The following is a 24,705-nucleotide window of genomic DNA, read 5'->3' on the forward strand; positions in this document are numbered from 1 at the left end:
CTGGAGATTGCAGGCAACTTAAAAGCAGCAAAGAAGTCTCATAAGAGCATGAAACAGCCCTCTGCAGCAAGAGATGAAAGAGTCAACGCACACAACCGACCTCTCAGCGCGTTTCAAAGGACCTGCACAGGACCTGAGTGTCGGCAGCCAGCCATCAGGAGGGCAAGGCTGAAACAGAGATCACAGGGAGAGTTTGTCATCTGAATCTGCTCTCAGATCCTAGCAGGGCCCCAGGAGAAGGATGTCCTGAAACAGAAATGGTCCAGTCACAGCGGTCAGTTGAAAAACTGCACCACGGGTGCTGATAGCCACCGTGTCAAGTCTCCTTCCTGACCTCTGTAGAGGGCATGTGGCCATCGCAGTGCTGGTCACCAGCAGGCAGAGTCCACAGCTACCCACAACAATCAAACACCAAACCAAGCTCCCTCTCCCTGCATCCTCAAGTTCTTCTAGGCTCAGTGTTAGGGCAACCATCCACACTGCAGTCTGAGCTCCCTCCTAATCTTCGGCATGTCCAAGGCTCCCCCAAATCTCCTATCCTTGCTTCCATGTCCTTCCTCCCATCCATCCTCCCACGTATCAGAGATCTCCCAGACTTGCTGGACTACAAGCATCATCCCCAATGAGCAACGCCTTGGGAAGCTCGGCTCATGCTTGCCTCTCTCTGTTGTCCTCATTTTGGGGGCCAAGGGAAACTGTCCTACGAGAACATTTCATACCACAGCTAGTGATATATCTGCTTTCAAAGCAACCGAGCCATCCTTTGGGCTATGTGAAACTCAAAGTCTCTGCATGTCCAGGCATTACCTCTGTCAGTGAATTGGTGATTCAACCCACATTTCCTTCAGAAAAGGGCTTTTTCAGCCCAGCAGACAAAAAGCAAGACAAAGTATCTCTGTTAAAACCCCACTGAATCAAAACTCACCTTTTGCTGTGGCATTCCAGGTAGGTGACAACTCCTGGAGTCCTTCTCACCCAAAACACCCAGTAGCTTTGTTTACTTATTAAAGGGTTCAGCTCCAAAGGTGCAGATTTAAAGATTTTTCTGCAACACTTCTGAGCATTTCGGGCCCATTAAAGCCACGCTTCCCCAGAGCAGCACATCTGGAAGGTAAAAGCTCGTGTGCAATACCGTGAATTCAGGACAATATTATTTATCTAAGCAGAGAGCAATAATAACACAGCAGAGATTTCATTTCCTTTCAGCACATAAGAACTCCACTGAGCTAAGGTAAGATTAAATAATACAATAGACAGAAAGAGAGCAAGGCAAAGGAAAGTTTTCAAGTCCTTTTCCTTTGCCAGGAGGTATGAAAACCTTACAGGAGCCTTCACTTCTAAAGCTCCCTGGATATCTTCAGCTTCTTAACGAAGATGGCCCAAATACTCCCCGTACAGACTCACCACCTGCCTTTCAAGGCAGCTCCAGCAGGACCCTGCTTCACAGCTAAGAGAATATAATACGGACTGGTTTGGGTTTTGCCACTCAAACCATTGACCCAGCTCCTTCATTATATTGCAAAATTGCTTTTTTTCTTTCACACGTCAGGGAAAAGGCGCTGCTTATTTCTGGAGGACAATGAGCAGCATAAAGGAATCTAAATTCCTGATACTGTTCCCAGCAAAATATAATGGGTGTGCTGGCATGGGCTTTGCGGACACAGCACGGGGCCCTGGGGCCTCAGTTCAATGAAGCGCTTGGATATGTGTTGAAGCCCATCCTTATTCAGGAAAAAAAAAAAATATATATATAGGTGAGATTTAAGCATGTGCTTAAGCAAGAACATTCGAGCTTTGACAGATAGGGTGGGCAGCTGAACCCACCCGGAGCTGACAAACTGCGAAGCAACTGATGCTCACAAAAGTGGAAGGAATACACAAGCAAGATGCACAGAAGGAGGAGTGACATCTTGGCACTTCATTGCAATCAAAAAGCTGGGTTTTGGCCGTGCCTCATGGCTTTACTTTCAGCCAATACAACACAAAATGCCGTGCCTCCTGTGCAAGCTCCTGCAAGAACCCGTCAGTCTCGTTTGAAGCCAAAATACTCCTTATCACCAAAGACTTCTTGAGATCTGAACGTGAGCCAAGGACTGCAATGAAATGTAGGACTTAATTATGTCTGACAAAAGCAAATCAATTAAAGGCTGTTTCACATCTGTGTCATTTGAGCAGGGCTTCTGCTTTATCATCTCTACTCTGTTCCTTTGCAGAAACTGAATATTTATGGCCAGGAATTAGGTCAAAGCCCAGGAATGAATAAATGTTTGCTGCTCTAGGCAGGAGACAAGGAAAAGTTGAGATTGCTAAACATGAAGCAAAAACCACTCTAGTTCTCAAAATGGTCAGGTAAAGCCTCCGCCAGTAAAGAAGGAGCCTCAGCCAAGCAGGGGCCGCAGCTGGGCAGCCTGAGCTCTGCAGGAGCAGCGGGACCGGCCCAGGAGATGCACAGAGCAAGGCTGTTCGATCCACAGAGCCGTTACCCATCTTGGGGTATTTTATTTCTCTGACATCCATTAGATTTGCTTTTAAAATTGATGTTAGAAATGACCCATTTAGAAAAGCTCAGGTACTCTGCAATTCCCTGGTTTTTAAGTGCCCAGCTTCAGACTTCAGGGATCTGCCCTCGAAGTGCTGGTTTGGGAAGCGATGCTCTTACAGCAAAGCTCTTCCCTGCTGGAGGGCCTGCGTGCAATGAAATCCCCTTGCTCCCATCCCGCCATCCTTCCAGTCTCCTCCTGAGACCTTCTTCTTTCGCTTCAACATCCTTGACCCCCATTGGCCACCCAAAGAATAGGAAACTGCACAATTTAATAACTAATTATTTACTAGGCAGGGCTACGTGCTCCAGAAAACCAGACTTAGTGCGAACGCACAGGTAGGGTAAAACGTGTGTGCTTGGTGCAGCAGCACAGCCCCTGCGCTGCGTTACGGGAATCAAGATCACATCTGCACAGCCCCGACAGCATCATGGCTTCAAAAACACCTTTGAAACCCACCTGCTATTCCCTTGTGTTCAGCACCCAGTAAAGTAAACTGGATAAAATCCATAAAAGTAACTCCCAAGTTACTTTTAAAAACTCAGAGGCAAAAAGTGAAAAAATAAGAGTTTTCTTTTTGATGAGTGGTAGCAATTATTTCCCCATATACCTAAATGTAAGGTCTGAATTAAATTTGGCAGAATCCTTTGAAGTGATTTTATTGAAATGTAATATTTACCTATTACTCCTTATACTATTCAGGGATTGTCTTTCTTATATACTTTCCCTTGGCACTTTAATATTTATATCTATATTAAACTATTCACACTGTTTTCAAGGCATCTTCCACCATCTTCGATCTTTAATAACTTGCCTGCAACAAAATTGTTTCAAGTACACTTTTTAACCCTGCAGCAAGGCCTTCAGTGCAAGGTACTGGAAGCTGACATTACTGGTGGAAGGTTTGGAGCCAGAAATGCAGCAGGAAGGATTGTCATGCTCCAAAGGAACCTGAAGACCCAATATATATATGGATCGAACCCCAAAACACATTTTGCTTTCTAGCTTTTATCTTCTGTGAGGAGGTGATAGGACAAAACTTGTAGGTCGCGCTGCTGCCAAAGCAGGGCTTTGCTTTGCAGCATTTGGGAGGAAAAGGTGCTGAACCCACTCAGGGAGGCTGGTGGTTACTCCAGAGGAAAGGAGAGCAGCGTCTTGCAAATCCGCAGGACTCGTCAGGCCAGGGATGTGCGGTGCCCACCACCCCTCGCACCAACGGTCCATTAAACTCACCTTCAGAAAAATAAATATCAAGATGTGGAAAGCAACATCCTTCCAGCAAGTGTCCCAAGTACCCTGCCAGCATCAGATGGGTATTTTCTGCATCGGCAGGGTTTGTAATGGACACAAGATGGTGGCCTTATGAAGCCATCTCCTCGCTGAGGGTATTCTTTCATATTACAAAAGGAAAAAGCAACCTAAACTTAAGAAAAAACTATCTTTGTAAATGAATCCCAAATGAAATTAGCACTTGATCCTTCTAGAGCCACCCACAAAGGCAGGAAAATAACCCATTATTCACATGGATTTAATTCCGGCTTCTCTGGAGTTGAGGTCAGCTTTTATTAATCGCAAATGGTCTCTTGCATTACACAACAGGCAAAGAGGTAAAAGCTTTGTTGACTGGTATTTATTCTGTCTTCCTTTTGAAATAGCAAACCCAAAGATAAACAAACCTTGTACTCCCCTCCAGCGATAACCGCAGCCGTGTCCGGAGGAGCTGGCCAGCCCGCAGCCGCCAGGCGTTGCGCCGGAGGGGTGCGTGCTCCAGGCACTCGGAGACAGACGGCTGCAGAGCCGCCTCTCCGCTCAGCGCACATCTCTCACCACCTGCTTTAAAGCACATCCATTCTGTAATATTTTTAAACATTACATTTCTTTTCTCAGTAAACAGCTCAGCTCACTGCAGAAGGAAGAAAGAAACAAAGTGCTGGGGGTTTAAATAGAAATGCCCTTGGCTGCTGCTGAGCTGGAGCCACCGGGGTAAATCAGAGCCTCTTCCCAGGCTGCACCGTGTCCTGGTAGATGGTCACCAACTGCCCGATTGCTGGGTTTCACTTCTATTTTTTCAATTATTTTAAGAGCTTTCCATTCCCACGTAGCTTTTCATTCCTGATGCTCCTGGAGGAAAGAGTCCCTACGGGACACATCGTCACTGTGATTCCCACCTCCATCAAGGTCTCGCTGCCCCAAGGGGGGATCGCCAGCCCCCGGCGTGCTGGACTCCCACCGGCAGCTCCTGGGGGCATCCTCTGATTTCGGGGGTGGGAACGGCACAGGAGGGCGCGAACCACAACTGTGCAATTACTCACAGTGCCAAAGGAACAGTATGGACCCATTTTGCAATGCTTTTTCTTTCCATGCAAGAACAGTCCGGCAAAGCCTTTTCAGACCTGCAGTCTGAGCACTGGCACAGTCAGAGCGGACACAGACCAAGGTTTTATTCACATTCAAGATAATTCAACACCAAAACAAGTCATGGAGAGAGATGGCATATTCATGAACATTTTACGATTCTAAAACCAGATTGGATGTCTCACAAAACAAATACCCTAGTTCTACCAAAGCGAGCAAACTTTTCTGTTAGTGATGTCCAAGCTGGATCCACCCCCTTTCAGCACATGCCCCCCAAGCCATAATCCAGGATTGGCACAAAGCTGGGAATAATCTCACCTGGAAATGGGGCAGCGAAGGCTTCAGAGTAGCAAACGCTGCTTCAGCTTCCACAGCATCCCAAGGCTGGGAAATTATTTCTGCTGCAGAAGTCCCCAGGTATCTGTCTTTCCAGCTGGGCTTATATCAGAGGCTGTTCGTGGGCCAAAAGCCATCGCAATAAATGAGACCCCCCTCTGCCAGCCCAACTGCAATGCTGAACTCTTCCCTCGACGTTGGGAGGCTCGTTAGCACGATGGGCTGTCCATCACCTTCACGCTCCTGCCCCATCCCCTCTCCCTGCAGTCCTTGCATCAGGGAAATTTCAGTCGGAGCCTCGCAGAAGCAATCATCCTGCTGGAATTATTATATCTGTGCTGAGTTAATTCATCTCCTAAAGAGCCTGGCAAACATTAAGCAAAGGCAACACAGCATGCTTCGTCACCCAAGTGCACCGGGCAGGGCTCACGCCAAACAAAAACCAGTGCTGACAGCGTTGCTCTCTGTTCACATGTGTTTCTCCCCCCATTTGTTTTTTAAAGTGTCAAATGGAGCGGGATTTTATTTGCAGGCAGGAGTGTTTCTGACACCCTGCCAGTCAGAGCCAGCCATGCTGCAGCCGGGGAGGCTCAGAGACGCCAGCAAGCGGCGGCTCGTTTCCAGGCCACCGGCCCCGGGGACAAGGGCAGCTCCCTGATCCGGCCCCGGGGACAGGGGCACCAGCCCTCGGCGCCTGCTCAGCTGGCGGAGCTTCTCCGGCTGTGCCACAGGGCATCACGCTGGAGCGTTTGCACAGGTTAATGGTGCCGGCAGCTGCAGAGGCTTCCCACGACCTGCTCCATGCACTCCATAACTCAACACACGGCGCAACGTCAGCCTCAGCTGAAACGAGAGCCACAACCTCCAGCATATCAAATTCCTAAAAGTTTCACAAAAATAGGCATTTGGATAGAGGAGGAAGCCTACACTAATATCCACCACCAAAGGGAAGCTCAACCTTATTATTAGACACAAGGGAATCAATAAGGGAGAGAAGTACTGCAAGCGCCCCTAGATGTGGCAGGCAGAGCTGGGACACCCTGGCAGGTCCCACCTCCACGGGAGACGATGTCCCCCCTGCTCTGCTGTCCCCTGACAGCCCCGTTTTATACCCACCTTGCTCCTCCTTGAGGTTTTCTGCGAATGACCTACAGAAAGAGCAGCAGTGGCTGATTAATGAGCTGATCCTACGGAGGAGCCGGCGAAACCAGCTACACCAGGAAGGAACTGGAAGGGGGGAAATAAAGGCAGAGGGTTTTTATTCTCCTTTCTCAAGTGTATATCAGCAATAAGGGGTGTCTACTTATTTGAGCCAACAGTAAGTGAGCACTTGTGAAATACAAGTAGGATCATTAGTCCTTTTTTAGGGCAGAACTAGGTCTCTTTCATATCACTAGAAATCTTTCAAGGGAAGAAACCAATTCTTTTTTCCTCTATTCATCTCTCTATTGTGGCATTTTCCACCCTTCGTAATTTACAGCTCTCTCCATCCCAGCAGGGTTGAAAATTAGCTCTGCCACCTTGTCCGTCCAAAAGCACTGTACAGCTGGCAGCAACACCAATTGCCCAATTTTCTTCAACAGTTAACTCCTCTGCCAAGAGGAACAAAACCATTTGTAGCCATGCTGCCTATGTATTTTATTACTTTATGTATTTTTCTCTCCTTGCCTTGCAGTTGGTTCCTAACTGGTGGTGCTGTCTCCTGCAAGAAGTGCCCCACAGCCTTGTGGTGACACTGCAGGGAAAAAACATGGCGGGAGAAAATATGGTGTGAACAGGGTTAGGCTACGGAAAGGAATCACCCCCTCTGGGGAGAGGATTCCCTCCTCAAGGGCCATCTGGGAGACCCCAGGGTGAGCTGGGATCGTTGACCCCACGATAAGATATCTAGGAGAAAAAAATGGCAAGGAAGAATCAAATAATTGTTGGTACCAGAGCGCTTCTATTTCGGGCTCCTACCTGCTCCCAAAGCCATCGGACACCCCTCTGAAGCCAGAAGCATTGCACCCAGAAGGCTGTTAACAACTCGCACACAGTAAAGCCATTTCAGCTAATGAATCCCCTCTAGAATCTGAATTAGCATGTCTCAGTAATAACAAATCACTCCTGATTTCTGATTGCTTATAAATAACCTAGCAATGACCTCAGGAGCTTTTAGGCAAGGCTCAGGAGTGATACAGCTCCGCCGAGCTGCCAACCTCCCCTTCATCCCATGGGACTCGCCTCTCCCCGGACACAACCCAGCCGGGCTGGAGCTCCAGCCTTAGGAAAACCTGTTTAGCCTCTTATCTTCTTGCTGGCAAGAGAGAAAGCAAGACCTTTTTTAATCCCCAGGAGGCTAGCGGAAATATTTATGGCACTACCAAGTAATTAAACTGTTTGTGATTTATCCCAGCTTCCTCTTCCATATGTTTGATAGATCTTTATAGATTGACAAGTGAGATGGATGCAACAGATCTCGTCCTCCGGTACATTTACGTTGCGACACCTCCCAGCACCGCGCAGAACCGACCTCCAACGCCGCTTCCTCCCTCATCACAGAAAATCATGCTTTTTGCCTAAACCTTTTAATTTCTCTATCCCGCTACCCTAATCTAATTCCCTCCCTCTTATTTCATTCTAAAAACTGCTTTCAGAAGTCTTTGTATGTAAAAAGTGAAATTACATTCTCTTCTGTTCAGTGAGATGTTTTCCCATGCAAAAATAATTCATCCTTTTACATTTAAAGGTGCCGAGGGGTGGATCCTGCCTCAAGAAGAGCCGGGTAGCAGGGAGATTACAAGGCTCTGCCATGTTGGGCTTCAGAAAAAGCATCTTTTAATGCTTTTATTTCCATTTAGGAGTCCCTGGCACGACAACAAAATCTGTCACCTAAAGGTACCAAATGTCTCTTCAATGTGCATTAATGAGGCTCCACATCCCGCTGGGAGCCCCGGGTTCTACACCATAACGCAGGGCTGGGTCTTCTCAGGAGCCAACAGCACTCTCTCTGCTTTCCCACGTATCACTAGTGGGGTTTGTTTTGGTTTGGTTTTTTGGGTTTTAGGTTTTTTTTGTTTGTTTGTTTTTTGTTGTTTTTTTTTTTTTTAAATAAACCAGTCTGCAACTGGATTTCTTCTGTTTTAGAAAAGGCAGTAAACAGTATCACAAAATCTAGCTCCGTAATTACAGAAACACTTGACTGTTAATCACAGCTTAATTGTTTTGTACCTTTTGTTAAGTCCTGAACTACTCAGATGGTGATAATTCTTGTCATTAGTGTACGAACCTTGGGGCAATATTATTCTAACATCTTAACATTTGCACTCTCTCATTAGAGAATGGCATCAAATATGCAGAGCAGAAGCCAGGGTGGAAATGAAAGGCCTTGTCGGAATCGCAAATGTTGTAGTCAGAGTTAACGACCTCCCTCCCACCGCAGTGGAGGACAACTTCAGAGCCGGGATTGGCACCGCTTTTCACATGGGTGCTTATCTGAGTAGCATCTGCGCATCTTCTCCCCAAAAATATTGTATGCTCCATCCTCCAGCACAGCTCATCTGCAGGAGGGGGAAAAAGCATCCCCACAACCAGCTGCAGCATCGAGGGACTATCACCACCCCACACCACACCAAAAGTAACAGCATTGCAGTGACGCTGCCCCGGAATACGTCCAGACCAAGGTATAGCACTGGATTAGTGCTGAGGCATAGCAGGTGAGCTGGTACCCAGGGCACGCAAGGTGCCTCATGAGTTTTGAGAGCTGTAGAGTCAAATGCCAAGTAATTTCAGCTCCCCAGGAAGGCCTGTTATCTATCTGATTCCACTTAGTTTGATGTAGTGTCTTTCAAACGCTGTCACTCAGAACAATTTACAGCCAGAGAGGAAAATAACAACTTCAGGCTCTGGTGAATCACATCCAGCAGCCCTCTGGAAGAGCAGCAGAGCTTTTTTGTCCAGCTCCTGTTACATTTTTATAATGATCAGGTAACGCATCTCAGCCCACGTGGTTGCACAGATCACTCCATCCGCAGAAACTCAATGCGCGGATCACGCAGGATTTTTCTCTTAAAATGTGCGAACGGTAATGCCCTTGAACTAAAACTGGCAGCAGTTTGTTTTAAATGCACGGGCTAAACAACCAGCTCTGGGCTGACAAGGGCTCTGCATCTGATTAGAAAATGCGGTCTCCACACTCACAACACGCCACGGGCTCCGTCCGCAGAGCTCTGCAACACGGAGAGGGTGCCTGCGCACAGACAGTCAGCAGATCCACGCTACGGAGGTTGGGAGGTGCAGTGCAAGTCTGCCTCTTGTTCATCAGTGGTCCAAGCGCACCTCTTTCCAGGGCAGGACAGCGACCAGTAGTTAGTTATTTGGTTGCCCATCAGCATCAAAAATTTGGGTTGGGCACATTGAAGGAGGAAAGCCAAGCTACCCGCGACCCAGCAAGGAGGTGGAAAGGGGACATCTCTGCTAGATGGACAACACTGCAGACTCCTTGTTCCCAGGTCACCATGTCGCAGCCTCTTTCCTGTGAAGATGAGGGTTAGCTACTCTTTTACCCCTAATCCAGCTGCAGTCGCCTTCATCCCCATCAGCCTGCTGGCATCTGCCTCAACACCCTCCTCCGGAGCAGGTCTCCCATTTATCACCCTTTCCCTGGGGCAAACACAACACGAGCCCTGCACACACCATCTTGCAGCACAGCGCATACGTGGAGTTATTCAGAAAGCTTTGAGGCCACAATGTTCCCATCTAATTCCACTTTCTGCAGACAAGAGCCATCTATGAAGCCACAGCTCTCCACGGGAGCCTGGTGTCCCTGCAGACCTCGAGCAATCACGCCAGCGACAAAGGACATCACCGAGAGACTGAAGGTCTTTTCTTCAGCAACTTCACCCACTCTTCCCAGGAATATATTTTCAGTTGGCCTGTGCTCAATCTTCCTTTCTCTAAAGCAATACGCAGTGGCTTTTATCAGAAAAATCTGCAGGGCATGTATGGTCAACGGCTTCTTAATAACATTTTTAGCATTATGTTCCCAAAGGCTCACGTAAAAAAAAAATTAAACAAAATAAAAAGAGTGGAAAAAACAGAGCAAAACAAATGGCTTGTGCATGGTCTCCTTGAATTGTTTAATAATCCACCAAGTGAAAGGCACCGTAGGGGAGAAGCAGGAGCAGCACTCCCAATTACACCCTCTCTGTCCCCCTAATAAACGAGAAAAATGAGGCTATTGCTGGTAGCTGCCAAACCCTAGTGCTTAACTACCTGTATTTACGCTATTTGGTTATTATTGTGGTTTGAAAGGCAAGCCCCTGACTCACGAAGCTCAGGTGCAAGCATGCAGGAGAGCGAATACCTCCCATGCCGCAATTTCCATTTGGCCTTTCTGTTCCTGGCAGGAGCGTTCACAGAAATCGAAGGCTGAGCCCGAGCTCCTGCAGTTTTGACAACGGAAAATCTGAATCCTTCACATACTGGTGAAATTTGCAGCTTGCCCTGTGCTGCCTCAGATCACAAATGCATCAGATGAGGGCAGAGCTGGTAGGCTGGGATGTTTCCAGCAAACCCACAAAAATTTAAAATTGCTCAAAACTGGAGAAGGACTGCTGGGACACATGTGATTCTCACCATAAAGTCTCCCACCCAACCCCAAAATGATCCAAACTTTGTGGCAGGAGCATTGCTATAGCCGTGATAGCTCAGCAAGAGAAAGGCACTTTGCAGCCTGGGATAGCGAGACCCAAAGCGTTTGCTGTCATTTTACGGGACCTGGAGGGGACATTGAAATTTTCATTGCTCTTTTGATTCATAACACAGCTTCCATGGGAAGGCCACGCAGCAACGCGCCAATAAAGTTTATTTCAGCTGATTTCTCCCCCGATTACCATAAAACTCCTGCAGACACACACGACTGTCCGCACCTCATGTCTTGGGACCGTTTCTGACTGCGTCTCGCAACTTTTAATGTTTCAAATATTTCAAGTTTAGCATCCCTTAGCCTGGAATCAGAGATAAGAGTCTAAGAAATAATGAAGAAAAAAGTCAATTTGTTGGAAAACAACTTTAAGCTTTCCTTGGCAAGGAGTTATCTGTCATTTGTCCTGTACTAAGCAAGCCAGGCATTGTGTTACATGGACCTTTTAGGAAAATTAAAATGCTGTTGCTACTCCAACTCCGCCGCGCTGAAAGCCGACACCATTACTCACTAATAAGCTTAAGGGATTTCACAATTTCATTGCAATTCCCTCCGTATCTGGACGTTACCCCGGTCTCAGTCACAGGTACATGCCAGATTCACTTCATGCAATTGAGAACGGTAAACTTAATTTGCAAATTGAATGAAAGCCCAGAAACATGTCAGGAATAACCCGCCCAGGCCGGGGTGCTGGTGATGCTCAGCAGAGGAGCCCACCAGCCTCCTCTAACCCCGCTTCCCACTCTGCCCACTTTGTCAGCTCTTCACCACTGTACACAAACGGGGACGTATCATGAAAAAAAGGTACATTTTTGTTTCTCACTGCTCTGGCATTGCACCTGTCTCCATGTGGGACTGTCTGGCCGATGTCTTGCTTTCCTCGCCAGGCCCATGCACACTTGCAGAGCTGCTGCAGGTGGGAGAAGGACATGGGAGAACTGATTTGCCACAGAACACAACTTGTTTTCATAGCAGCTCACGGTATGTCATAGTCACCATGGAGAGGGACGAAACCGCTTTCTTCAGTGAAGAGCAATTGGAAAAAAGCACCTGTAATAACATAGGAATATTTTGTTATATACAAGCAGGAACAGAGGACGCTCCCCATCACCAGCCAGTTTTAGAGAAGAGGCCAGCGCAGAAGAGCACGGACCCATTTTCACAAGCTCCTACCCTGATCCCAGGGCTGCCCCATGGTCCAGCACCACACCACAGGATGCAGTCCTGCTCAAGCAGGATCCGTCCCTCCAGCGCTGCCAGACTGGGATTAAATCCAGAAGGTCCAGACCAGGACCCCATCCACTTAGGGGAAATTTTTCCAGCTGTCTTTCTCCCAAAGAGCCACCCCACAAAGCACAGCCGTTCTTCCAACCCCGGCTCCTTCACCAGAGACGAGCAGCAGAACAGACAGACAAGGCTAATCCCTTCTCCATCTGTTGCCAAGGAGGTAAATGTCCTTCCTGGGGAGTTTCACCAGCTTGTTTTTCAGTTGTTATACTAATAATAATAAATTGCCTGGGCTGGATGTGCTTGCAGGGCTGGGAGCTCCAGCAAGCCCCCATCCAAGCTGCCTCACAGCCTTGCTCAGCCAGGACAGAGGGCAAAGGAGGTTTCGCCTCCTGTTCATGGGCAAGAAGGAAACGGGACAAGTTGCTCGTTGATTCAGTGAGGTTCAAGAGCTTTCTTGTGCTTCCAAGCAAGTCACCAGGACCTCAGCAGGACTTTCCTTCATCCCTTGATGGTCTCATGGAGTAACTGCCTCCATGAAAGACAGTGAACTCGGTGACTCCCACCTCTTTGTGGTCCCCTCGAGCTTTGTTCCCACCCTCCTCAGAGACGCTGGTAAAGTGCAGCAATTCCCCATGGATCTGAGCAGGGGAACAGCCTTCTATAAATAGCCCCTAATTGGCACCTCTGCAGCCTGAGGTTCTCATTAGAGGCTGGGAGCTTCCGAGACAGAGCCGCACCGGGACGAGTTACATCCCAGCACCAGCCATCGGCACAAAGGATAGCACAGAGGAAACCACGTAAGGGCAGATGAGGCACTGAATTCCCTGCACAGCCTCCTCCCTCCGCCGCGCTGGGGAGAGCCTGGCAGCACAGGCAGCCACGAGCCCCCATGGACCACCCTCCTCCTCCTCCCCTCCCACCCTCCTTCTGACCCCTTCCCCAGGCTTAGACAGGGCTCAGGGCTCCACTCAGGGCAGACACAGCCATTCAAGAAGGCAATTTCACATTGAGATATGCAGGGAGGCGCCCTCTTAATTCAAGCCCTGCTGCAGAAAGCTGTGCCGTGTCTCAGATATGGCTCCTACAGAAGCACAACTCATTTCTTCTGCTCATTCATGCCATTCACTAAGTGTCCCAAAACACTTCTCCTCCATCAGTTCACCCTGATGGTCCCGACTGACCCAAGCCAGAGGCACGCAGCGAGATGCAGCAGGTCCAGGAGGCTCTGCCACGCTCATCCCTCCATCCCGTGTCTGTGCCGGACAGCCCTGCCTTCCTCCGCACGGAAACCACATGCTTTGATCGGGATTCACTCCACTTGGAGGCATCCAGAGAGGGCCCCGGGTGAAGCCACGGCGCAGGCAGCAGCCCCAACGCGTGATTAAAGCTGAGCTCAGGACAGCACGGCTCACGCTCACAGCTGCGGACCCGATGCGTTGGCTTTTACAATTTCCCCAGTTCTGGCAATTTGCTTGCGAGGTGCAAGACGAGTTATCAACACTTACAGATAACCAGGCAGTTTGCTTTCACCACGGTAATTGCACATAGAGATTAGAACCTTAATTGAATATCTGCTCTTCCCCATGCAGATGGAAACCAGTTTTATTTTTTTGTTGTTTTGCCTTTTTTAAACAAGGACTCCTTGTGACCTGCACAGACATTAATGTCTGCTGGGAACCTCTCATCATCACTTCCAAGGCTCCTCCGGCCTCGGAGCAGGACATATCCTGCAGGCTGCTCCCACCTGCCAGCGCCTGGGGCTGGTAATTGCAGGACAGAGCAGAGAGCTTGCCCAATTAGCTAATGCTGTTAATTCAAAACATCTCAGCAAGGCATACGATAGCATGTAATTTGACCTGCCCTCACTTCGGTGAGTCATTTTGTGGATTCATTGCTTTGTTTTTCAGGGCAATATGAAATAAGAACTATTGGAGAAAAACAGGAGGTGTATTGCCCTTGGAGGGGGAATTCCCCTGTAGGGCAGCACCTCCGACTTGAGAAGAGGTGTGGGTCATCCTGGGATGATCTCGGGGACTCCCTCAGTCCTGCTGATTTCAGCAAAAAAATACACTTGGCTGCTGCCTTAAACACTTGTGAAGCTTGAGACGCTAGAAAAACAGGCGAGACTCTAGAGAAGAACCTTGAGTGACAACTTCTTGTTGGTGTCTCTCCACTGTGTGTTTTGTGGCATCCTTATTTCTCTCTCAGGCACGCGTTCTTGCAATGCTTTAAGTCGTAACTGTTTCACGTTGTTGCGTCCCCGCAGCATGGAGAGATCTCAGCAGGATGATCCCGTGTATATGTCAGGTACCAACGGGAGATGTCGTTAATGCTGGCCAGATGGCTGGACTTCAGGCCAGAATTCCTACATACTGCCTATGAGAGGGTTTTTTCTTTTTTTATTTACCTCTTCCATCCCTAGTTTTCTTAACAACCACGTGGATAAGCCCTAACTATATATTTAGTGAAAGGAGACATGCTATGGTGAGACAGCAGCAGAGATGCTGAAGGCTTCCAGAAGCACATCTGGTCCTGCCAGGAGCCGAGTCCCTCTTGCAGCAGCTGGAGGAGGAGGAGGAAGGCTGGGGAGCACCCCCAGACCAAGCAGGAGAGCTGGTGTGCACAGCTGGAGTGCGAGCAAGTCACCCAACTTGCTTACTGACCTTTTAAAGAGGTGAAGGATGAAATAAGCAGGGAAAGCCAAACAAAAGGCTATAATCAGTCTGTCATTAGTTAAGCTGCAAATCATATTTCAATTATAAATTATTTCCTCTGGGATGAGCACTGAACATGGAGGTAATTGTCCACCAAACATCGCCTGTTGAAGATTTTCCTTTCAGCTTCAGAGCAGAACTAAGCAACCTCATTCCCCATCTGGCTTTCTGGCTTTCTCCTGCCCTCGGGTAGCTAACAAAGTGACCTCCATGCAGCTTCACTAGCTGGCACCATTGACACTTGCCCAACAGCAAAACAACACCCATTTCATCAACCCAGCTGTCCCTCGCTCAGCGACAGCGCTTGATGCTTTTCAACAGCGATCAAGTAGCAGAAAGACTGGAGAAAAACAAAGAGACAAACAAAAAAAACCAAAAAAACCCCACCCCACAAGGCAGCCTTGAGCTGGGAGCGTGGCAATATCACCAGCCAAGGAGCAAATCTGCGATCCTGCACTGATAGCAGAGACAAAACTTGGGAGCCGGCAGCTATCCAAGCGACTGCTTTCATCTGTCTCACAGTAGGCTTGGAATTTAAATCAGGTATTCCAGCCCGTTCCTGCTTCATAGCTGTAATTGCACCAAAGAGCATCTCACGCCTGCTACATCAAATGCCAAGCATGAAGAATTGCCAAAGGAAAATTAAGGTAGAATTAGAGTCATAAGCCAATACACGTAAAAATAGCTCAGGCAAAGGTAGCTTTTCCATACTCGCATTTCTCACACCAGAGCCACATTGTACCTGTGCGGTGAGCAAAGTCTCCAAGGATGGAAGATTTCCTCAGGCCACCAAACCCATCACCTTCCCAGCATCAGGTTTTCACATTTATTATAATTATTTCCAGGTTCACCAACTCCGAAGAGCAGCAAGGAATTGAGCACAGGCGGGACTGACTGATCCTTCCTCCCTGTTCATTCGCCAACCGGTTCCACACAGCTGACCCTTTTTTCCTTAATAGCTGCTTCAGGTCTTTCAAATTTTGTTCAAGAAATACCCAGTGACTTTCTTACTGTCTAAAACAGGAACATGAGATTCATGTTGGTTTGTTATTTATTTCTGTAGCTTTACAGAAATGTTATTTAATTCACAGATCCATGTTAAAAAAACCTCTCAGAGGGTTGTGTCTTACTCGAATGTGTGAAGTTATTCACATTACAGGCTGTTTATCAGCCCTTGAACAGAAAACACTTCCCTTGTGATGAATCCATCCCTCCCATATGAACCAGGACGACTCAGTGCCATTTCAGTTAGATTCCTACTGGCTTCAGAAGAAAATCCTTTGTAAAGTAAATTAATTTCATTAAGCCAAGTGTGAAGGAAGAAACAACTGAAAGCTGAGAAAATGGCCATAGCGTCTCCTCAGGGTCCCACGTCAGGAATGGGATCTGATTTATCCCATCGGAAACTCCCTGCCTGGGAGCACCGCTAGCTAGAAACAGCATTTCCACACAGCAGTCACGGAGGAAATAAAACATTAATGAAAGTCAACAAATTCCATCATTTTTAAGTGCTTTCCCTTCCCAACTGCCGCTGCTGGCAGAGGGGAGCGTTTGGGGTTGTTCCCAGCTCGCTCATAGTAAATAAATCCCTTTTCTCTCCATCTGCCATGCTGAAGGCGGCACGGCGGGTCCCCCTCTTCACTGGAGAGCTGGAAACCCCCGCAGCACCATTGGAAGCAAGGACACGGTGCAGGCTGGCCGGAGGGTTATAAGTATTCCTCCCCGAGAACCAGACATGTCTGGGGAAGGCACAGCTGCATCCCCCTTGGTGGAGGCATAAATCTGCCCTTCGGCCCAGAAGCGATGTCACATTCTCAGAAATTTTTACAAGGGAACATAGTGACAGGACAGGGGGGAATGGCTTTAAACTGAAAGAGGGTGGATTTAGATTAGATATAAGGAAGAAATTCTTCAGTCTGAGGGTGGTGAGGCACTGGCACAGGTTGCCCAGAGAAGCTGCGGATGCCCCATCCCTGGAAGTGCTCAAGGCCAGGCTGGATGGGGCTTTGAGCACCCTGGGCTGGTGGAAGGTGTCCCTGCCATGGCAGGGGGCTGGAACCAGATGATCTTTAAGGTCCCTTCCGACCCAAACCATTCTGTGATTCTATGATTCTATGAAATGTGAATATGCAAAGATACTTCAGTACCTCCTGAGTGGGTGCATCGCTCTCCCTCCCATCCCTCTCAGCTCTCAGCCTGCGCTGCAGCAATGAAATGCTCTGCCCAGACCACTTGGAGATACACGAGCAGGAAGCAGCTTCCCACTTTAAGTGGATAAAGGGATGGTTGGAGGAGGCCAGGGTGCTCGGTTCGGGTGGCTGCGAGCTGTGCCGCACACAGCCACCATCTCCCTACCACCACCACCATCTCCTCGCTCAGCACCGTGTTTTCTCTTGGTCCCACCACCAGACCCCACCAGCGCGTCCCCGTGCCCCCTGGGGAGCCAGGGACAGGGCGGTGATTCCCATCTCCCTGAAGGGAAACCTTGAGATTTCCCAGCAATTTTCCTGCATTGGCCAATTCTGGAGAAACGGCAATTTTTCTCCACCGGAGGGATTCTTGTGTCCATCTGCAGCAAGTTTCCAAGCCATGCTGAGCCATGGCCATTGCAGGTATGTACGTGTCAAGGCTTGACTGGAGGACACACGAGCTGCTCACCACAGCTCTATCACTAACAGTGACAGATTCATCCAGACACAGAAAATAACCCATGGAAGAGCCAAAGCCAGCGCAGCCCCGTGTCCGAAGGTGCCACCAGCCTGGGGGTGGGTGTCCGATAGCTGGCCCCCGCCTTGCACACAGCTGTACGGGAAAACGCCTGCTGCTCGTTTGGTTGTGACACAGGAAAGCAGAGAGGAAAAGGCACGGTAGTACAGAAAATGCCCACAAAATCAGTAAAAGGAGCCCTAAGGTTTTACTTTTCTGCGAGTGAAACAAGTTGCCTGAAAAGGAAAGTGTTTGATTCAATTATATGTAAGGGGAAATGCTGGAGATCAGCATCTCCCTCGGAAGAGATCCAGTCGCCACACTTCACACATGACGGCTCATCAAGCCCATCCTGACAGCAGGCGATGGGCTGGTGTCACCGGTCCCCATCCCTCCCCGGCCACCTCGTGGCAAACCACTGGCAGCTCTTCCCGGTGGCTCTTTAGCAGTAAAAAAGGGAAAATAAAGAGTAATTTCAGTCCTTAGGAAATACAGCCAGCAGGAACGAGTCCAGCAGCCTCACCAGCAGCTCCGCATGGCACCAGGGAGGTCTTGAAGGTGGCAGATGCCTCCTGGGCTGCCGGAGGCGAACGGCAGCGGGGCCGTGGGACTGATGGCAGCGGGGCCGTGGGGCTGATGGCAGCGAGCATCTGGTCCGTGCAGACCCCCCGTGGGGCCGCAGACTTGGAGGTGCCACCCTTGCAGGGGGAAGCTGCAGTGCAGGCACCACCAAAGCCTCCCCGTGCACCCCGAAGGTGGGGGAAGAAGAGCAGGGAACTGGAGAGCCGGGCATAAAAAAGGAAATTAAAAGCAGAGAGTGTGAATACCACTTTTTTTTTTTTGAGAGGAGACAGGATTGCTTGCTACAAGCGCAGAGAAGGGGAAATCCTTCAAGGGGGGAAAGCTGTGCTGAAGCACAAAGGTGGGATGGGAGATGGGGCATTAGCCATCAGAGCAGTGGGGTGACAAATGGCTTTGACACTCCCAACGGGGCAGGGTCCAGCCGTCCTCGCATCTGCGCAGGCTCGAGGCTGCAGGTTTAGTTGAGGAAGCACCGTTTCCACAAGGCTCTTCCTTCAAAAGAGCCCTCCTCTCCACACCGCACTTCTGATGGAAAGGGCATTGCAGGACTCCACGTGGCCCTCGGCGTTTGATCTGAGCAGCATGTAGGTTGGGGCAATTAACTGTCCTGATGTGAGAGCAATTCTTATTGCTAATTGCTCTTGGAGAGGAAGAATTTCAATTAAAATTCAAGTCCAAGAGGGTTTAAGCACAATATCTTTGAAGTACAAGGCAGAAGACCTTTATCCGCCAGGATACATGGTGTTTGTGTAGCATCCCCGGGAACTGCCGGCTGCTGTGTTGAAATTAAAGGTCATTCTTTTTTATTGTTTCTTACAGGGATGCAGCTGAAATATAAGATTTTGAGGACAGAGGAGTGATAAAAACAACAAACTATGAGAGCTGCAAAGTTCAAAACACACTTTGTTCCTTGCTATTCTCCATGCAATAAAAAAGGGAGGCAGCTCAGCTCGTGCGAGGGGTGGAAAGAGTCCTGGCGCTATGCTGCACACCAGGAGCTTCATCTCAGCAGCCCTGGGGACCACAGGGACTTTCTGATGGAGGAGGAGGAGGAGAAGGGTTTTCCTCCCAGACCTCCTGTTAGAGGTAGCAGGGGCACAGGACCACAAACCCCGCAGCTCAGGGCAGCAGGGAGGAGTCCGGCAGCAGGACCGAGCAGCAGGCAGGCAGGCAGCCACGTGGCAACCCAGTCTTGGCTGCGCTTTGCCAAGGCATTGCTCCATCGCACGGTGCTTAAACCAACATTTTTTCTTTCCAGTGAGCCTGCACAGCCCTGTCTGGGCCATCTGCCTCCTCCTCACCCCACTCCCTCCAAACTCCCCCGTAGAAAAGCAGCAGAGAGGCAGGGAAGGGTTTTCCAGGGCCGTGGGAGGGAGAAGGGCTGTCTCAGCTCTGGGCTAGCGGCCGTGCCCCATCGTTGCACCACCGTCTGCTGGCACCACGTGCCCAGCCCGTCTCCTTTCCTCCTCTACGGGCTCCCACCTGCAACTTGTTTGCAGGGAACTGTTTTCTGCAATCTGTCTGCCACTCCAGAGCCATTAGCATCCTCCCACAATTTGGGCTGTCATTTTCTCTAATGATATATTTAAAGAAAATGATACCACAGGCAAAGCATTTCTCGGTGATTATAACACATGGCAAGTAACACCATCAGGCGTGAGTCAACCCGCCGTAGCTGTGTTTTTGCTCAGTGCTCCAGCTGCCGTCTGCTTCTCCCGGCAGGCACCGCAGGGCACGGCCGTGCTCGGCACGCCGAGAGCCACGGCGAGCGGCACCGGGCTGCTGCCCCTCCAGCCCTGCACCCCGACACGATGCCCAGCACGCGGGGCAGCCCATGGAGAGATGCCTCCCAAAAACCCACCGAGCTGGGGGGGTCCTGCCCCACGCAGGGCTCTCCGTGCTCCCGCAGGTGTAACCAGCCTGTATTTCTGAAGGGATGCTGCCACAGAGATATAGCTGGAGCCCAAATGGGATGGGCTTAAACTCCTGTGTGCTTAAACTAGAGCAGGGCTTACGTATGGTGATGTTTGGTGAGGGTTTCACATACAGCTACAGCTGGTGCATTTGCTAGTTAGATATATTTTTTCTCCCTTTATGGCTGAGCTATAACAACTGCACAGCAAAGCTCAGGGACCATATTGCACTTCTAACCCATCCAGCCTTGGAGCTGCAGGGCAAATGAAAGCTATTTTAAAAGTCTGAACACCAAGAAGAAAGAAAAGAAGAGATAAACCCAGCTACCCAAGCAGCTCCCAAGCACAGGGGTGTACCAAAGACACCGTTAGGACCACCTGGGAGTTCATTTATTGCCATTAAGTTGATGAGCAGCTGTATAAAACCCAGAGACAGGCAGCTGTCATGAACATGTCTCGTTCAAAACCGGGTTTTCTCAATGGCAGGTCCCCTCGAGAGAGAGTTGCCAACTGTTCCAGATTTGTCTTGAGCATCTCAAATAAAACCACAGGAGGGGAGAGAAATGCTAAATCTCATTTTAATAGCAATGACTGAGCCCACCAGGGCAGACAGGTCCACGTGGAAAGCCCAGCATGTCCCCTGCCTGCGGCCATGCAACCTTCTAGGTTGGTTCACCACCTCCAGCCCCGCAGGTACCTGCAGCTCCTCTCCAGCAGCGTGGTCCTTTCTCTTGCAGGTCTCTCCTGGCGCAGTTGCAGCTGAAATCAATACACTGCGCTAGTCCAGCTGGGCTTTTTTATTGTGCTGCAATGACCGGACTTGTGACCTCCAACCATTTGCCCATCGATGGCTCCAAGTAGCCAAACTCTGGAACGGTACGTCAGAAAGTGAAGATACAGAAAACAAAGGTGAAGTTCCTGCGCAATAAGTAAGTTAAATAATGGAAATTAAAGGAGGGTGGGATCCCTTCCTGGCCTGTTTTCAGTGATCTCACGAGGTTTCAGCAGTACCGGCAAGGTGGATCGCTGCACTGAGCGCTCCCAGGCATCTGCTGAGCACCGAGTTATGCTGTAGTTTCTCAAAACTCCAGATGACAGGTACACATTTTGGTGAAAACCCCTCAACTTTGATTAGAAAAGAAGAAAAACATTTCAATTCCCTCCTGGCATTTCTCACCGAAAGGTACATTTTAACTGCCGTGCTTGCTAGGAGCAGCTTAAGGAGGTGACAAAGCATGTCAGGAGCAAACCCGGCTGCACCCAGCCTCCATCGAAGCCATGGTGAGGTGTGGGGAGCTGCCTCCTGGGCTTTGGGAGCTGCGAGCTGCTAATATCCCCGCATACAATCTTCCAAAGCAGAACAGTAAGGGAGGAGATGACTTCCTCTCCATCCAAAAACCCGACGGCAATTTGGGCTGCTGTGTCTTGACACGATCGCTGCTCTTGGAAAAGAGTGTGGAGTGATGATATGTTTATTGCTACCCATCAGCGGGGATTTCTCCCTCTGCATCGGGTGCTCTCCTGGTCGGGAGGAGCTGGGGGGACACGCGAGGGCTTGGAAGCAAAGGGAGATAAGCGAGGTACAAAGACAACCCTCCCTTCGCAACCTGCTCACAGCAGCTTCGCAGAGGTGGAGCCCGCGCGAGGGCCGCTTGCACCAGAAACCGGCGACTAAAGAGGGGACAAGATGGGAATTAGGGACTTGTAGCTGCTTCCAGGCAGGATCCTGCTCGGCAGAGGTGGAGACATGGGGATGGGCCGCAGCCCTGCCTCGGGGTAGATCTGCCCCAAATGGCAGTAGAGAGAAAAAAGTAATGGAAGCAGTTAAAATTCAGTTTAGGAAATTGTACCGATGAACCCAACACACAGTCAGTCGCTAGTGCCTGCTTTCCAGCACGGTTCCAACAAACCTTCCTCATGATTAATTTTCCCTTCTGTTGCCTTGGCGAGTTTGGGGAGACACATTGCCGGCAAAATCTGGGAAGAGACCCCCAGGCTCCCATCCAGCGCAGATGGAGGAGGGCTCTCCGCCGCCTCCGCGCCCGCTGCCAGCCCCGTGCTCGCCCGCCGCCCACGCTGCAAAAATCACCACGTCCAGATGATCAAAAAAGTGGTTTTCCTCCGTGCACGTTCCCCTGGGTCCTCACAGCCTTGAACCATCTGGGAGGGTAATGCATCGCTCAAGGCTTTCCTGCGCTCCCCCTTCCCGCTATTCTGCAAAGTTCTTAATTATTGAAGGGGGTGGCAGTGAACTCGCAGGCTGTCAGCACGCTGAGTGTTTGCCCTTCTTAAGTATTAATTTCTAATATGCAAGTAATTTGGAAATATCAAAAGTATCAGGTGTGTAATTTGGAGCAGTGTGTCACTAAATAACAAGCTCGTCGCCGGGTGGATTTCAATCAGATTGGAGCAATTTAACTTGCAAAATACAGGTTGCAGTTCTTGAAGGAATGGAAATGTCTCCTTTTGTCTGAAATACAGCACTTGTATCTCTCACCGGGAGATGCTGTTGTCAGTCACTTCCATTGCAGAAGGCATCATTATTGCTAAACACCGTCTTCTGCTATTTTGGGAAGAAAAAGCAGAATAGGACTCTGCAGTTGCACGGTAGCTCTGCATCGCTTTGCTTATGAATGTCAGCAAAACGGGGCTGGGCTGGGCAGCGCGAATGCGGTTTGCACCAGGCAGGCTGCAACGGAGGAGACGCTGCTCGGGCTCTCCAAAAACCGCGACATCAGGTCCCTGGGGACTTGGAAGGGAAAGCGGTGGGAAGGGAGCTGCAGAGACCAGCTGCCCCCAAAACGGGGATCAAAACGCACAGATCCCATTTGGACAGAGAGAGCTTGGGGAGTTACGGTCCTCCTTCTTTTTCATATTATTTTCAGCAAACAAAATGCCATGAGAAGAATACACGGGAACCAAGCACAGAGGAGCACAGCACTAAAAGGGGTCAGCACTCCCCTCCCAAGCAGATGCACCTCGGGGCATCGCCAGGACACGAGCAGGGTCTTTTTTGGGCAGGAATTTCCCCCACACACAGTGCCACAATCCCTGACTTCACACTGGCCCTGACTTCATCCCAAAATAAAACCTTGGCCAGAATCTAAGATTTGCCCCAAAACAAGCCACGGAGGCTCCTCTCCCATTGCACACCGGGACCGCAGCACCCCGCGCATGCCCCGCGCGACCCAGGGGAGATGCTGCTCTCACTGATAGCAGTGCAGGCAGGTTTTGAAGCATGCTAACGAGGCAGGACACGGCTGATTTGCATTTCTATGGCCTTGTTTGGATCAATGTAAGTTTTATACACTGCGTTTACACTGATAAGTGTGTGCGTGCACCCGCGTGTGACTCCGTCCCGCCCCATCTCCCCTTGGCTTCCCTCAATCAAGCTGTCTGAGAGACAAAGACAAGCTCCGAGCGCTCCTAACGATCTCCAGAAATAGCACCAAGACGACTTTGTTAGAGGCTAAGAAAAGCATCTGCCATCAAGATGAATGGCAGAAGTCACGGGCTCGCAGGGTCTGGCTCGGGGACCTCGTGGGTCACCGGCAGCTGCCGTTTGCTCGGTGAAGAGCTGCTTCTTCACCAGGTCCCGGTGGCTGGGTCCCAGCACGGCTCCCCATCATCATCCGGCCCAGCCCCGCACCGGGGTCAGCCTGCCATGACCACGTTTTTCTATTTCTCTGCCTTACTGTTTCCCATAGCATCTCTGTGCACACAGCAAACACCCTCAGAAAAGGTTCTATTCATTTAGGGATAAAAAGCTATAAAGGTATTGGGATTGTGTCAGCAGTGCTGGGATCCTTTTTGTCACTTCCCACCTTCAGCCTCAGGGGAGAAAGGAGATTTTGGCAGGGCTGGTGCGGGAGCGGGGCCGACGTCCAGGTCAGCATCAGGTTGTAAATACCACAAAGGAGCCAATAAAACAGTTCTCCAGGCTGAAATAGTGCAAACTGTGGGGAAGAAAAAAAAAAAAAAGTCTGATCTGGCAGCTCTGGAATTCAGGATTAAAAGCATATGGCTGGAGAAGGACCAGAGGAAATTATTTTCCCATCCAGGCACTCGGGGAATACTGGCCCGAGTACATGGTGAGCCCATGGCTTCAGCTCAGCCTCTCCACTCCCACAGCAGCATCTCACATCAGCCGCCCCGCGATGATGAGCGGGGCCGGCTCAGCTCCGTTCCTTTCCCCAGAGGAGAGAAATTTGTTAAGAAGTCACGGAAACGGAGACGTCACAGGCTGTCTGAAGCAAAACCACCCACAAGATTCAAGTATCTGTGTTTGCACTGAGCAGCTCCTGAAAAAATCTGATGGCTTTGACAGCCTTCCCCTCTTCTTGATGTGCCCATTAGCAAAAGACAGGTCTGGAGGATTACGGCCACATTACTGCCGGGGAACTCGGACATATTTCTGCATGCCTCAGGCACAGAAAGCTGGAAATCACAAAAGTGCTTTTGCCATTGTGTAGCTGGTAGAAATGCAGCCCGGTACTTCAGAAGACACATCAAGTGCAAAACGGCAGCCTGCAAAGCCTGCTCCTCTCCCCAGCTGCTCACCGTCCCTTCCCTGCCTCCCAGCCTGGCCCCTGCAGCCAGCAAAGCAGGCAGGGAGGATCGCTCTGCAGCACCAAATGATCCAAGTT

The 24,705-nt window shown here is 49.8% G+C and overlaps 1 long non-coding RNA gene across 3 annotated transcripts; it reads right to left on the minus strand.

Moving 5' to 3' along the window:
- Positions 1–8,272: 8,272 nt before the first annotated feature.
- Positions 8,273–15,733, minus strand: LOC148056562 (uncharacterized). Of its 3 annotated transcripts, XR_015703028.1 has the most exons (4): positions 15,601–15,733; positions 11,105–11,964; positions 10,576–10,654; positions 8,273–10,165 (listed from the first exon to the last, which is right to left on the minus strand). It is a non-coding gene; the product is annotated as an uncharacterized LOC148056562 (long non-coding RNA). The 3 variants fall into 3 exon arrangements; XR_015703029.1 differs by having other exon boundaries at positions 8,273–11,218; positions 11,754–11,964; XR_015703027.1 differs by having other exon boundaries at positions 10,576–11,964.
- Positions 15,734–24,705: the final 8,972 nt, after the last annotated feature.

Source organism: Nipponia nippon, unplaced genomic scaffold, assembly GCF_047370975.1.
Source record: "Nipponia nippon isolate SJK-2023a ecotype South Korea unplaced genomic scaffold, ASM4737097v1 scaffold_13, whole genome shotgun sequence".
In the NCBI taxonomy this organism is placed as follows: domain Eukaryota; kingdom Metazoa; phylum Chordata; class Aves; order Pelecaniformes; family Threskiornithidae; genus Nipponia; species Nipponia nippon.